The 16,454-nt window shown below is 40.1% G+C and overlaps 1 long non-coding RNA gene across 1 annotated transcript; it reads left to right on the top strand.

Annotated features, from left to right (window-relative positions):
- Nucleotides 1-4,786: 4,786 nt before the first annotated feature.
- Nucleotides 4,787-7,558, top strand: LOC136539179 (uncharacterized). The gene is made up of 4 exons (XR_010779564.1): nt 4,787-4,932; nt 5,896-6,357; nt 6,876-6,985; nt 7,323-7,558. It is a non-coding gene; the product is annotated as an uncharacterized lncRNA (long non-coding RNA).
- The last annotated feature ends 8,896 nt before the right edge of the window (nt 7,559-16,454 follow it).

A 16,454-nucleotide genomic window follows, 5' to 3' on the forward strand; every position in this document is an offset into this window, starting at 1 on the left:
CGGTTCTACGACAATGAGAGCCATGGCTCCATCAATGGTGAGGGAAAGGAAAGTGCTTCCAGTAGTAGCATCAAGGTGGCCCCTAGATATGGGTATTAATCCATCATAAAAATTTTGGAGCACCAACCAGTTTTCAATCACAAGGTGTGGGCATGCTTGGATGTAGTCCTGCAGCCTCTCCCATGCCTCAGGAATGGTTTCCATAGAGCTTTGTTGGATGTTCAAAATTTGTCCCCTCAGGGCATTGGTTTTGCCCATGGGGAAGAACTTGGCAAGGAACACCGTGGAACATTTGTCCCACGTCTTGACAACTTCCTTTTCCTTGTAAAACCACTACTTCACCTTCCTCAAGAGGGAGAAGGGAAACAAGCAGAGCCTGATGCTCTCAGGTGTGATGTCCTTGATGACGATGGTGTCACACAACATGAGGAAGTGTTGGAGATGTGCGTTTGCGTCCTCGCTTAGCAAATCATGGAATTGGTTTGCCTACACCATCGTGATGAGGCTGGTACGGAGCTCAAAGTTCCCATCACTAATGTTGACAGCTAGCCCAATGGGCACGTTGGCAACGGCGGGGGTGGAGTAGTCGCGGAGGGTCTTGGCCATAATTGGGGTAGCTAATGGTGTGGGGGTGACTAGTTCGACTATCGGTGGAGTGGCAAAAAAAGAAGTGGCACGAGACCATTTCTTCCTTAGGAGTGCCTCTGAATTTTGAGTGTAGTTGTTCGACAGGTCATAACCGGTCATACACTATCATGTTTTCATCCACAACAGGAGAAAACAAGCAAAGTTAGCCTGCATAAACAATGGCTACCTTACATGTATATTATAATGAACATGTCCTACTAGATTCTTTAATCAATATGCCTTCCCCGACAATGGTGTCAGAAATGCTTGTTGACATTTCTAAACGCAATCACCAAGTATGAAGATACAATCCATCCTCAGCAATGGCGCTAGAAATGCATGTTGGTATTTCTTAGCGTTATCACTAATAATTAGCAATGCCACTAAGTAATAGCCTTGATAGTTCCTTAACAATTTTAGATATTTATCCGCAAGCGCATGGAGCTATCATTGTAGCATTTCACCCAGAAGTATTTAGGGTATCATTATTTATATTTTCCCAAAGGAAGGCATTTGATTAAGAGTCTAGTATGGATATGAACTTGAATAATAATGCTTGCAAGTACACCAATGTTTATAGCAGGGGTAAAAATGGTGATTTCAAAATAGTGGACACACACTTAGCATTCCGCAAAGGACAAAATAGAAAAGAAAGAATAAAAGAATAGCCCTAAGGCGAGTAGACATTGGTCTACTATAGTCATACAAAGATTAGTTAATGGTCATACAAGTTACATAATTAGTCTTAGGGCTAATTGTGAAGCAGATCGGGAGGCCACCGAGTACTGCTCTACCAGCAACCTCATGTGACAATTTATACTCCTACACCCCAATCGAACGTGCACTACAAGATTTTCGGTCTACTGCAACGCCGAAGAATTGCAACGTAGAAAATTTGGTTGCCAGAGATTGTTGTATTACAACCATTCTAAAAAATGGTAGCGATACATGCCTTTAATACAACGGTTTTCAAGATGTTGCAAAGCTCTGTTGCATTTGGTGGACGATATTGCAATGGTGAAAAATGGTTGCAGTAGACTTGATTTTGGTTGCAATTGTGTGGTAGTACTGCAACTACATTTACGTTAGTTGCATTTGGTTTTGACTATTGCTACGGTTTTTTTGTGTTGCATAAAATTTGACAAGCGTTGCAAATGCTAGATACTTAATGCAACGAGAACTCTTGGAGGCGAAGCAAAAGTGGGGGTCAATTGCAACCTTTTTTGGCAGTTGCAATATACTTTGATATTGTTGCAAGTGCTAAATTTTATTGCAACGAAATCTATGGGGTCGAAGCGAAAATTGTGTTCAAGTGCAACGCTTATTTTTGGTTGCAATATACTTTGATAATTGCAACGAATTTAAAACTTAAAAAAAAGTATGGAAAGAAAAGAATTGGGGACGCATATATTAAAATTAAAAAGTGCTCCCCACAGGATTCGAACCATGGAGCTCTGGTTCAGATAAAACCTTCTCCACCACTGCGCTATGTAGGTGTGTTCGTTGTAACTCAGGTTTTAATTTATTTGATATGATTGAAGACCTTATGAGTTATAAAACGCCCCAACCCTGGCCCCATCTCGGCATCTCCATCCTTATGCCTGGTGTCTGAAACTTTCTGTTAAGTAGTAGTTGCTGTTAAGTACTTGATGTTAAGTATGCGTGGATGTTAATTAGTACTTGAAGTTGTACCGGGGTGGTTGGTCACTTTGTTAGCGATAGTAAATGCTTGACCGTGCACCATCGGTCACATGCACTACGCCAGATTCGTACCGTAGGAACGGGGGCGTTTTTACTGTAGGGGCGGCTGGGGTTGGGGGCGCCCTTACAGTGGGCGTCCTCGGGCCCCAGCAGCCCAGCCGCCCCTACAGATGGCACTGTAGGGGCGGCTGGTAACCTGAGCCGCCCCTACAGTTGGGGCTGATCTGTAGGGGCGGCTCAATCACCAGCCGCCCCTGCAGTGCCCAACTGTAGGGGCGGCTGAATCACCAGCCGCCCCTACTGATGGCGCCCGAATAAATAGCAGCCAAAAATTAAAAGGTTCAAATTTAATCAAATAATAAGATGACCAAAATAAAAGTTGTAGATTTTAATGAGTTGAACAACTTTTGTATTCATCACTTTTACATCTGAAATCATTTAGGGTTTGAAAATTTGGTTTGAACTTGTTAAATTTCAAATTTCAAATTTTAAAATGTGTAAAACATTGTCACATCCAAGTTTGATCAAACGTAAATGCTGAAGCATAATTTTAGAAATTTTTAGAAAAAAAAACATCACATTTGGAGTTAGTATGAGGAAGAAAAACTAGTTACAAAGTTTACCCACAGATTAAAAAGAGAAATCACACTGTTCTAGATGATCCTTACATGATCATAGTGAACAGTGTGATTTCTTTTTTAATCTGTGGGTCAACTTTGTAACTAGTTTTTCTTTCTCATACTAACTCCAAATCTGATGGTTTTTTTTCCTAAAAATTTCTAAAATCATTCTCTATCAATTTATTTTGTTGGTTTTGTCAATATATACATATGAAAAGTTTGAGCAATTTAAATTTTAAATTTCAAAAAAATGCAACTTCAGACAAGATTTTGGTACCCCAAATGATTTCAGCTGAAAAAGTGATAAATACTATAGTTGAATAACTTATCAAGATCTACAACTTTTGTAATGGTCATTTCTTCATATGACAAAGTGGTACTGACATTGTTCACAAATGTGACACATCTCTCGTAAGGTTTTATAAACTATATGAGACATGTGTAAGATTAGTGAATAATGTGTACTAAGAATTTGTCAAATGAAGAAATGACCAAAATAAAAGTTACAGATATTCATGAGTTGAATAACTTTGGTATTCATTACTTTTTATGTTGAAATCAATTTGGGTCTCAAATTTTGGTTCGAACTTGTCGTTTTTCAAAATTTTAATTTTAAAAGGTTCAAATTTTATCAAATAACAAGATGACTAAAATAAAAGTTGTAGATATTAATGAGTTGAACAACTTTGGTATTCATCACTTTTTATGATGAAATCATTTTGGGTCTCAAATTTTGGTTCGAATTTATTATTTTTTAAAATTTCAAATTTGAAAGGTTCAAATTTAGTCAAATTACAAGATGACCAAAATAAAAGTTGTAGATCTTGATGAGTTGAACAACTTTTGTATTCATCACTTTTACATCTGAAATCAATTAGGGTTTGAAAATTTGGTTTGAACTTGTCAAATTTTAAATTTCAAATTTTAAAATGTGTAAAACATTGTCACATCCAAGTTTGATCAAACGTAAATGCTGAAGCATGATTTTAGAAATTTTTAGAAAAAACAACCATCACATTTGGAGTTAGTATGAGGAAGAAAAACTAGTTACAAGTTTTACCCACAGATTAAAAAGAGAAATCACATTGTTCTATATGATCCTTACATGATCATAGTGAACAGTGTAATTTCTTTTTTTTAATCTATGGGTTAACTTTGTAACTAGTTTTTCTTCCTCATACTAACTCCAAATCTGATGATTTTTTTTCCTAAAATTTTCTAAAATCATTCTCTATCAATTTATTTTTTTGGTTTTGTCAATATATACATATAAAAAGTTTGAGCAATTTAAATTTTGAATTTTAAAAAAATGCAACTTCAGACAAGATTTGGTACCCCAAATGATTTCAGCTGAAAAAGTGATAAATACCAAAGTTGAATAACTTATCAAGATCTATAACTTTTGTATTGGTCATTTCTTCATATGACAAAGTGGTACTGACATTGTTCACAAATGTGACACATCTCTCATAAGGTTTTATAAACTATATGAGACATCCGTAAGATTAGTGAATAATATGTGCTAAGAATTTGTTAAATGAAGAAATGACAAAAATAAAAATTGCAGATATTCATGATTTGAACAACTTTGGTATTCATCACTTTTTATGTTGAAATCAATTTGGGTCTCAAATTTTGGTTCGAACTTGTAGTTTTTCAAAATTTTAAATTTAAAAGGTTCAAATTTTGTCAAATAACAAGATGACTAAAATAAAGTTGTAGATATTAATGAGTTGAACAACTTTGGTATTCATCACTTTTTATTGGTAGGGGCGGCTCAATCACCGGCCGCCCCTACAAATGACTCTGACTATATATTCTAGAGGACAGGCCAAAAATATCTTCAGAGCAGCGGCCAGGGCTACTCTTCCCCTCCCCTCTCTTTCTCCTCTACCCTCTCCCCCTCCCGACGCGAGCAGCCGCTCCTCTTCTCTTCATCGCTGGTGCGGGTGCCCGAGATCTTGCTGCAGTTCCTCGAGATCTGGTGAGACTCGCGCCCTGATCCCACGCTGTTACTTCGATTTTTTTCCTTTCTGATGGGTCCCCCGCCTGATCATGCTAGTTGAGGATCGTGATTTCATTCTGCGGCTAGTTTGTTCCTCGGCTTCGTTCTGCTGCAAGCGGTTGTCTCCTCGAGTTCGTTCTCTGAGGAAGACGCTGACTTCAGATCTGGAAGTTTCGTGGTTTGGATCTGATAGGAGCTACGGTTACGCGTTGTAGTGGCTGAAGAGGATTTGCGCCCCTAAATTCTATTTCCTTTGCTCCCCTGTTGGATCAGAGTTTCAGATCTTTCTGGCTGATCGCAGTTTTAAACGCCGTGTCGGTGCTCATATACATGTAAATTCATTTTTATAATTTTGGCGGTCATGGATCTGTATCCTGCCCTTCACTCTGTTTAGGTGGTGTTTGTGTCAGGTAACGGTAGTGCACTTAATGGGATTGGGATCACAGGTGTCTGGTGGTGTAATGGTGTTTACTTAATTTGTCTGGTTCGTCTAAGGAAAGGTTTTAGAAACCATTAATTTCAGATGTATTCGGTGGAGAAGAAGGGCCAACCCAATCTTGATCAGCACAAAAACCTGAGATGTGTTGTGCCTGCTTTAACAAACATGAGATCTGAATGTGTCCTAACAGTTCCACCAAAAACAAACCTTTGTAGATGTGGTTTGACCTGGTAGGTAGATGTTGCCAATTGCTATAACTAGTATATCCGAACTCCTATTTATTCAGTTCACTTAAGTAACCTTCTCAGAACATGTTTAGCTATGCTCTGTTATTTCAGTCGTGCACTAGTAGTCTAGTGTTCAGGATCTGGTGCTTTTGCTTGTGAATCCTGATTGTTTCTGTTAACTTGGGAAACTTGGCTGACATGTCTCATCTGTCAGATACTCTCAGGGTATGTGCTCTATTTTACAATCCACTAATGAAGCACCTTTTGCAATTACAGGTCACAGATCTATCTGACAAGATGATGAAGATCTGTTGCATCGGTGCTGGCTATGTCGATGGCCCGACCATGGCCGTCATTGCCCTCAAGTGCCCAGACATTGAGGTGGTGGTTGTTGACATCTCCAAGCCCCGCATTGAGGCCTGGAACAGCGACACCCTCCCGATCTACGAGCCTAGTCTCGATGATGTTGTGAAGCAGTGCAGGGGCAAGACAGGGCTTTAGTTGTACCATTGATAAGTCAAACTATCTTATAAGTCAATGAGGCCTGCCAGACAGGGCTTTAGTTGTACCATTGATATTAGTTTTGTGCATTCCAGATATGCCTTCTCAACTTATCATTATCGGTTATCATATCCATTTTTCCTCTGATTATTATTACCTTTGCTGATAACCAGGGAGGAAGCCTCTGCAAGGTCTCCAGCTTGAGTTTGAGGCCAAGTCAGCTCATGATGGTGCATGGTATGAATACATATGTATCTCATACTACTTTTGTTGTTCCCTCTTTACAGTGATGTATTATTGTAATTTATACCTAGGTAAAGATGCATTCACTTGCTGAGTGATTAGGCTAGTTAGTAGATTTAACTTTACTATCATCCATGTTGCATAACTTGAGGAGGCTGCCCAAAGGCCCAAGTTAAAAAATATCTGGGAGTAACTAGGTGGTCCCTCAAGAAAAGAAATGGTTTTTTTTCTGAAAGCATTGGAGGAACTTATATACTTGTATCCATACAAAAGGTTTTAAACAAATGAATACGAAGTTATGATAAGAGTGCTTGTCTAAATTTATTTGTTACATGTGGTGTGTGACACTTTAGTGGCACACTAACAGAGCAATACATATATATCTGTGAATTCATCCACTGTAAGTTTATAAGCACTTTAAAAAAACTTGCCAATTCCACTTCTGACGTCAAGGTTTATGTTTTGCGCACTGCTGATTTTATAAAAATCAAATCATTGCTGGTTCTGTGCAGAGGATTAGCAATAAGAATTCTCAAAATCGGCACAATCGACAGATACAGCAAAGCAACTGAAGGAAACTGCAGCTAGGAAAAGATCTGCATTGTCCAAAAAGAATACACAGGTACTATGTGAAACCTTTTATCTCTCTTTGCATTAAAAAGGAACATATAGTCCTTTTGGAGAAGTACATAGCTATTCTTTTGTTCTGCTCCTAAATATGGTCCAGGCTTAGTTTCCTCTTGCTGATTAGAAATATATATGGATGTGTTTGTGCTCATAAAATGTCTTGGGAGGCAGCTGCATGTATGTTTATATTTGCTTTACGCTTCAAAGTTCATGGTTGATAGTACTGCAGCTCACAGAACTCTAGTACTGCAGCTCGTGTTTTGCTTCAGTGTTCAATTAGCTTTGCCACCACTAGTCTCAGTTTAACTAATGCATGTCAATGATTTTTTCAGGAGGAATCTTGAGTTTGAGAAGGAGCATGCGAATGGTGGGACGATGGCCAACATACATATCAAGGGAACCTTCGCTGCTACAGTAGACATTAGTCTTTTGATTCGAATGAGTTCAAACAGTTGTCTGTGCTTAACACATTATTATGTGTTAAGCTATCTACTTGTGTTCTCATTTAGTTTGACACTCGGTGTGTTTTGTTAAAGATTTTGTATGAATAAATTATATTTCGTTTTAATGGATGTTGATGCTTCCTTGTGTTCTCATTTAGTTTGACACTCGGTGTGTTTTGTTAAAGATTTTGTATGAATAAATTATATTTCGTTTTAATGGATGTTGATGCTTCCTTCATTATGTATTTGTCGTTTTGCGATTATTAATTTAAGCTACCAAACAAAGTGTCGCAACATGAATTATTAATATATTAATCTGGCGTTGCAATATATGATGGCACATATAACAACCACATTTAGTCGTGGCAATAGGTACGATAATCGTGGCAATAGAGAAATTATCTCTTGCAACTACAAAAAGATGACGGTGGCAATAGAGGAATCTACCTATAGCAACCAGATAGTTAGTAACGTGGCAATAGATGACCTGTCTGTAGCAACCAACCTAAGTAACGTGGCAATAACCTATGCCATCTATAGCAACCATTCAGAAATGTGGCAATATACGACCTCTCTGTAGCAACCAACCTGAAGAGATGTTGCAATAACCTAAGCCACCTATAGCAACCATTTAGGCGACGTGGCAATAGAGAACCTCTATTGCAATGCTTTCTCTGCGTAGCAACAACCACGATTGCAACACCTGTGTTGCGTTGCGCTTGCATTGTGTTGCTACACGACCAGCGTGTCGCAATACGTATCGCTAGCAACGCCTAGTTCGTTGCAATTGATACTATTACCACACCCATAGTGGTTGCAATTGCTTTTGTTACAACACTCACCAGGTGTTGCAAAAGCGTCAAAAGTGTTGCAATAGAGGGGCTGTGTGTCGCAACTAAAATGTAACCCATTGCATTATGCTATTGCTACCCTTACAAGTGCAACGATATTTAACCAAAAAAAATTGGTAGCAAAATTACTATGGCTACCATTTTTGGGTCTTTTGCTACACTTTTTTGGCGTTGCAGTAGACCGAAAATCTTGTAGTGGTGGGGGGTTACAAGGGATGGATAGGGCTATCACCACCTATCGCCTACCCCTCAACCATGAAAAGGGACAATGCATTCACATGTCTCTCCATACCCAAGCACCATGCTTGTGTATACAGAAACTAGCCAAATTTCCCCAAGTCCCTGACCCTATGAATCGATAGGTAAAGAACTTAGGCACACCTAACGGCATGATGAACCACCACCTCAACTTTGCTCTAATTCTGATTATATAAGTTATATGAGTGTTTAAGCATAAAGTTAAGTGTGCTACTTTCATGACATAAAAACTATAGGCTAGTTTATATATCAAGATTATAACACAACAACTATACTCTAGTTCATAAGTATGACTATAAATATCATATGAGAGCATAACTTTGGAAGAACTCATATCTCTATTCATACCCGTAGGTCTCTTCTTCCAAGGAGCCAAGCTCGCCAAGGTAGCTTTGCCTTGCTCTAAATCTACTAAAAAGTTAAGCTACTACTACTAGAGAGTGAGGTGTGTGAGGTGATGCTCAAGTGAAGTGTGTGTTTAGAGAGGGGGGTACCCCTTTACTTATACAAGAGTGAAGGTGGTGCTTCTATCTATGTTTGGCGCAAAAACTCTTGGCCATACCACCTCAGCATGGCGGCATGCCACTGCCATAGCAAGGAGAGGCAAGGCGGTGATCAGAGGGGAGCGGCCGGCCCTTGACCACTGCCTCTGGCCACCGCCTTTGCATGGCAGGCCTTGGGCTAGTCATGGGTCGCTGCCCTGTGGGGTTTTGCCCATTTTGAGTTGGTATGGTGGGCGTCTCCCTTGCTTCTTTTGCATGAATCATCATCGGAAAGCGCCTTTTGGTGAATTATTCCATGTATTCATGTTTGTGACCTGCAAAATAATGTTCTCCAAATACATGTGGAACTTGGTTAATAGTTAATGCATATGTCATTAAGTTTGCTAATTTCTCCTCTTTTGTCACTTAATTGGCGGTCGGATTTGATTGGTAAAGAACGCCAACAATCTTTAAAGAATCTAAATGGGACAAGGGTATTGTAGTATCCACATATGGGAAAGGTGTGTTTGTTAATGGTTTTATGCACATGCTAGAGTTCGTCCAGATAGTTGCTGTTTATATAGAGGGAAAGACATGGAGGAAAATTCATAGGCCAACTAGTGATGCAATCTCCATCCATGAAGTGCAGGGTCAGTTGTGTTTATGTACTGCTGATACTTTGAATAGGTATGAGCTTTCAATCTGGATCATTGAAGACTATGGTACTAGTAAATGGACATTGAAGCATAAGGTGACCACGCTGGAGCAATTTGGAAAGAAAATATTGAAATTGGTATCAAGGTTTGTGATGCGGCCTACAGAGTGATTGTAGTTTATCTAGAATGGAATTTGATTTTTCTTGTTGGGGAGGACAAAACACTGCTTGAAATGAACCATAGTAAAGTTCATGTCCTCCCTGTCCAAGCCATCGGCTATCCTAGACGTACCTAGAAACTATTATGTATGAGCGGCAGACCTCACTATCTTCCTTATGTTCCCTTGTTCATGGAGTCATTAGTAGAGCAGTAAAGGTGCATATGCTGTATTTTGTTGTAATTACGTCATTCCTTTGCTCAAGTAGGTAGTTGTTTTGATTCTATATATAGGCCAATTTAGGATTCGTAATTAAAGGAATGGTGTGTTCATTATTATTAATTATGTTGCTTTGTGCAGGTGGAGTCTGAGTGCTTTTGAATAATTTTCCTACATTGCCTAGGAGGAAGAAGAGGGGTTCCATGGTACATTGCCTATCAATTTGAAGGATGCACTAATTATATTCATTTTTGCCTAGCAAGTAGGAGTGCCTCATAGGAGGAGCATAGCTACGTCGTTTTGTTATGTAAGTCTATAGAGATCAGTACCTTTAGTTTGCAATCTATGTACCGCTTGTGTTAGGACATTAGTTGAGAAAGATATTATGGTAAGCATCCATTGTTATTGTAAGAACATGGTTTATGGATGCGATGATTATATCTGTATGCTTTGTGTTCAGTAAGCTATTAAGGGTCATTTATTATTTTGTTATCGCTACCACCGTTGGTGGTGCAAACATTCAACACTGTCGCTATATGTATTATGCGGCAGGGATAAAAGTGTATCACTGTCGAATCGTTTAGTAACCCGACACCATCTAAATGATCATCAAAGGCAGATCATGGTGCAAGGCGATGGTGACCATGACCTTTATACTAATGATTCATACGCTAAAGCGACAATGATGTTTATCTCTACAGACGTCTCGACCATCGAAGCGATAGCAAAGCTGCACCATAGACAGTCAGGTTGAAGTACAAGGCGACGGTACTGGTGACCACTACATAGGCAGTTGATGTGCCCACATGACAATGATGATAGCCTCCACACAGACGGATCGTTTGCCAATGCGGCGGTGTTAGTGTATACCCATAAACGGATCGTGCTCCAATACGATGAAAGTAAGGACCTTATCATGGATGGATCATAAGCTAATACGGCGATGTAGTGTGTACTGTAGTCGGTCTTAGATGAAGACAGTGAGGGCTATGACCATCACTGCCGATAGCTTATTGCTGAGGCCAAATTGCAGCTACGATGGGGGTTATGATGTGGCTGTGAAAGGTCTGAGTGTAGTAGTGAATTGTTGGAAATAGAGATTTTTGTGAAAAACAACACCCTTGCATCTTCATTTGAATATCTAAATATATAGCCATCCTCTACTCCAAATTTCTCGCTTGTTAAAGATCTAGAGCAAGGCTGACTCTTTAGAGTGCGCACAACATATAGAGAAGTTGTTGAAGAGTGGAAAGATATAGAAAGTATTTTTTATTCAGATTGCTCTATAAAGGCTTCATCTGAGTTCTTATAAAAAGTTATGAATTATTTTTTATGTAACTATTTACAAAAGATATCCGCCTCTGGAAATCAATTTTAGAAGACAGATTCTTAGAATGTCCGCTTCCAAAAGTCATCGATTAATGGAGGCGGTCATTTTAAGATGCCTGCCTCGAAAAAATCGATTTACGGAGGCAGACATCCTAAGATGATCCTCTCCATTAATCGATAAATTTTAGAGGCCATAAATGATTTTGGGAGGTAGGCATTTTCTCGGAGCTCTCCTAATAATTTACAAAGGCGGTTGAATGGCACACCACATAGAGGTCCTCCAGAGTCTCTGTAATGAGTAGTAGGTGAATGTCAGTCTTCCTCCTTCTCTAATCCCTCTCTAGCTCCCCTGCTCTGGCCCCTTCCTCTTCACCTCTGACATCTTGCTGGCAGCTAGAGGGAGGAGGGCTAGTCCTAGTTCCCCTGTGCATACTTGCTTTTCCTTGTTTAAGTTTGAGTCTAGTGTATTTAGATGAGTGTTCTTTGACACTATTCTTGTGCCATGGTGGCTATTGTACTAGCTCTCTTCCTTGAGCTATGCATTGGCTACCATGAATTCTTAGAGAGCACCTACCAAATAAAGGCGGTGTTTCCCTCCTCCCCTTCTTTTACTCTCCTCGTAGCAAAGCAACAGCAACATGCTGACCATAGTGCACATGATGGAGGAGGAGCTGATGCTTGTCATCCTCTGCTTCGCTCGGTTGGGCCAACGGGAGCCCAGCGGTCGCTGAACCCATGGTCACCCATCTTCACCTTGATGTGCTAGTGCACCTCCTTGCGGGGCGCGATCATCGGCGTCATGCCCTCGCACTCCCTCACTAAAGCCGTCAACTGGAGCTTCTTTGACTCCTCTCCTAACTCCGCCACTACTCTAGTGCTCGCTCCCTCAGGCCCCCGCCAGCACCCACTCCAACCAAGAATTTTTATTTTATTTTTAACACATTTTTTAAACTATTTTTAAAACTGATAATGTTTATTTTTTTTCAAAACTAACACTTTTGGACGCGCCTGTTTACATGGTGCAGCTAATTCATGCTGTCGTGCCATGCAAGGAGGCATGGCAGGGGGCAGTCAACGGCTGCGGGCAACCACTGATGTGGCAGGTCTGACGCGTCACCCATCATGGCATGGTGGGCCTACCGTGCCACGCATCATGGCATGGGGCTGCCACGCCATGCATCACGGCACAGCAGCCCCTTGTACCTATGGCAGAATCATCTAATCTAATGTCTCCCAAGAGTACTCATCTTCCATTAGACACTAAGTACTCAAGGGAGAACACCAAATTACGCAGTTTCGTCGGGCACACCCCAAGGGAGAACCTGAAAATCCACATTTTTCCATTAGGATCACAAATGAGAGAATAAAGCTTATATCATTCTTAACCATTTCTTACATCACTTTTAATAGAACATTAGAGTATACTATTTATTGTTATCACACCGGAATGTAACCATATTATCAGAGTTATGAATAATTTAATTGAACAGCGGAATATAAACATGTGATCAGAATTACAGTGGAAATAAACATCTATTCATGACATGTTGAAGCATTGATATGTAAACTATGACAATAGATTATAAAACTTTTATTTAGAAAAATATTTAGTGAGAGTTATAAATAAAAACTATGATCGCAGCGTAAAGGAAATCCTCTTTGAGCCCACTAAGAGGAATCCACACAAGAATCAACTCTAACATCCACCTGTCATCTGCAACAGGGGAAAATAAAACCCTGAGTACTTAATTGTACTCACCCAGACCTACCCGATAGGAGGAAAGAAAAGACTCCGAGAATATGCAAGGCCATCTGGCTTGTGGGTTTATTATATCTGCAGGAGCATTACTAAAAGTGCGTCCTTATATTCGAATTTTATTAGCAGTGCATTAGTTCATGTGGCAGAACCTCCTAAATTATAGGACCCACATGCACTTGTCACTATCCAATGACCTTTGACAACTATGCATATGTTCTTGGTAACTTAAGAAGTCTATCGGGTGTTCTTGGGGAACCCCGAATCATCCACGATTTCTGAGTAGGATCACATTACAGAGTCATTGCAGTATTACAACATTTATTCAAATATAGACATCAGAGTAAAATAGCGGAAGTCTTACGATATCTTAGTTTACAAACCAGTTGTTTCAAACCTTACAAACTAAGTTTGATAATTATTACAAACCATATTAGTAGTGGAGTGGCATAATTAACATAAACATAACACACAAAATAAAATTGCCCTGCCTAAGGGCCACCCATTTACTTCTCATTGTCAGATCGAACAATAGTCATGCAGCACGATCCAAAACAGATCTACTCATGAGGCTCACCTGCAACAAGGGTCAACGAACCCTGAGTACAAAAGTACTCAATAAGACTTAACCGAAATAAGAATTTATAAACTCAGGAATGCGGGCTCAGGGATTCAAGGTATGGTGTTAGCAATAATCAAAGTTATTTTGCGTAAAAGCTTTTTAACAAAATTCTTTAAATCGACATTTCAAACTTCATAAAATCATATACAAAGATGACACGATCCGTATAGAGATCATGAAACTTCATATCCAACACCTTCACAAACCATTCTCAAGTTTCAGTTATTAAACTACGATGATGAATAGTGAGTTGAGTCTCCATAACCGAGGAGCAACGACGATTCGAACCGATTATAAACCTAGCTGGGAATTCCAGACCACATGACATATGCAAGTCCCCGACCTACATATACCAACCTGCACTTAGATCCTCTAAAACAAGAACGAGTCTACACCACCCGAGAATACAGTACTCCACCAATCCAGCCCATGGCCACATGGGTACACGCTACTCTCGTCATCTCTCCACTCCCAGTGTGCGAGTAGCCATTCTCGTAATAGAATAGCTGAGTTAAGGCTTACCGGAGTATGTGGTTAGTACTACAAAGTCTCACCTCATGCAATTCAACAATGGTACAGACCTTAATCGACATAGGCGGAAAGAAGCCGCTCACAAGACCTCCATGTCTTGTAGCTCTCACACATCGAGTCCGCCCGGTCTAGATTTATTTCTTCCCATGCTCATATCTCATGATAACATAAGTAACCAGAGATCCATTTAAAATTCTCAGGTGACAGGTAATCACCTGGCTAAGCATGACTAAGCATAACTAGTCATTTATGAAATAAAACTGGTAACAAGGTAGATATGGAACAAAACAAGGTTGGTAATGCACCAATTAGGTTTCCACATAACTCCTAATCACTTAATGCAGTATAGAAAAGCAAAAGTGAAATTAATTTGTAAAATACAAGGTAGGGTTGTATGCATCCGGGGCTTGCCTTCGTTGACGGAAAAGTCCGGTTCCTGCGACGTTTCACAAGTATTTGATCCGACCTCAACAGACGGATTAACCTCCTCCGCAACTTGATTAACTACCACGTGTTCACCTTCGTTCACTACACGTAGTAGCAATGCTATGTTTAACATGATGCGGAATACGAAACATGATGCTTGATGATGGATACAAAATTAACAATTCGAATACAACTTTCCTTCGGGGTACAGTTACAAGTCAAACTAACCAAATCTTTTTCGTACTACTTACATCAATTGCCAAAGATCATTACCAACTAATGACCCAAGGACATCACTCAATCAAAAATTCAATCAAAACTTAAATCATTAAAAGTTACTATTTGCTTTTATGAATTAATTATTTAATTAAGAATTATGAAATAAATCAACTTGTTCCAATTGACCTCAACATTTTTGTAAATGTTCATTACATGATAACTAAGTGGCAAAACAATTTTCATAATTTTTGAATAATTAAATAAGCCTAGAAAAATCATGGAAATCCATTTATTAATAAATTGAACAATTTTCATCACATTCAAAAAGTACTGAAAAACATTATTTCATTTTTTCTTAAATAATATACATCACAGAGAGGTCACACAAAATTTTTCATAATTTTTGGAGCTCTAAATAAATCTACACAAAAATAACAAAAACAGACACTATTCATTCAAATATGAAAATAGAAAAAAAAATCCATTTGAACGCTGAGTCACTGACATCGGGTCCCACCTGTCTTCCCTAACCTCGCGCGTTTGACCATGCCAGCGACTGCGCTGACTAGAAAAATCCTGCCGACGGCGACGTCTACGGCCAAGACGAAGGCACCAACACGTTCATTAAGACTATGCGCACCTACTAACATCACTAATGGCATTGATCGCGGTACAAAATGAGCACGACACCAGCCATGGCGGCCATGACCGCACGGCGGTGCTATGCCGGTGATAGGAGACCGGTAGAGGTTCAACAAACGGCACAGGAAGCACCAGAAGCTCACCCCGAACGCGACTGAGCAGAGAGCAAGACCGAAGGAGCCACGGAGGAGCAGTTCGACGTGTACAGCACCCACGGCGGGACTACGGTCGTTGGTGGCGGCGCTCCGGTGACTGCGGTGGTCAAAACAAGCAATCAACAAGATATTAAGCACCACAGCAGCAAGGCAAAACTGGAGCAACCAAACACAAGGACAGAGGTGCACCGTGGAGCTCCGGCCACGGCAACACGCTCACGACGGCGACGCTACCGGCAGTGAAGAAGAAGATGAAGAATGGCGTAGCCCGGTGAAATCAAGCAACCCAAGCGGGATGGCTAGATGCGCAAGGAGTAGGCAAAGCTAGAACAAGCGTTGTTGAGATGGTAACAGCGCTAGGTCGACGGTGAAAGCTCAACGAAGCTATGGCAACGGCGGCGGCGGTGGAAAACAGAGGAAGAAGAAAAACGACGACGACAGTGTCTCGGTACTTATAACGCGGCTTAGAAGCTCAAGGAAGCCACGACGGAGCCTTTCCCCATGCCAGCACGACGCCATAGACGGCCACGACGTGCCTGGAACCGAACCGAAGGTCACCGGCAATGTAGCAAGAGCGGTGAACACTGTTCACAGTATTTACAAGATTGCCATTCGCTTTAAATCCCAAATTACTCCCAAATTTGTGTAACAACTCAAAAATCTCCAAAAATAAAAATTGTTCAAAATCAAAAGTTCTACAACTTTCCTTTTATAACCA

Source organism: Miscanthus floridulus, chromosome 2, assembly GCF_019320115.1.
Source record: "Miscanthus floridulus cultivar M001 chromosome 2, ASM1932011v1, whole genome shotgun sequence".
Taxonomy (NCBI): domain Eukaryota; kingdom Viridiplantae; phylum Streptophyta; class Magnoliopsida; order Poales; family Poaceae; genus Miscanthus; species Miscanthus floridulus.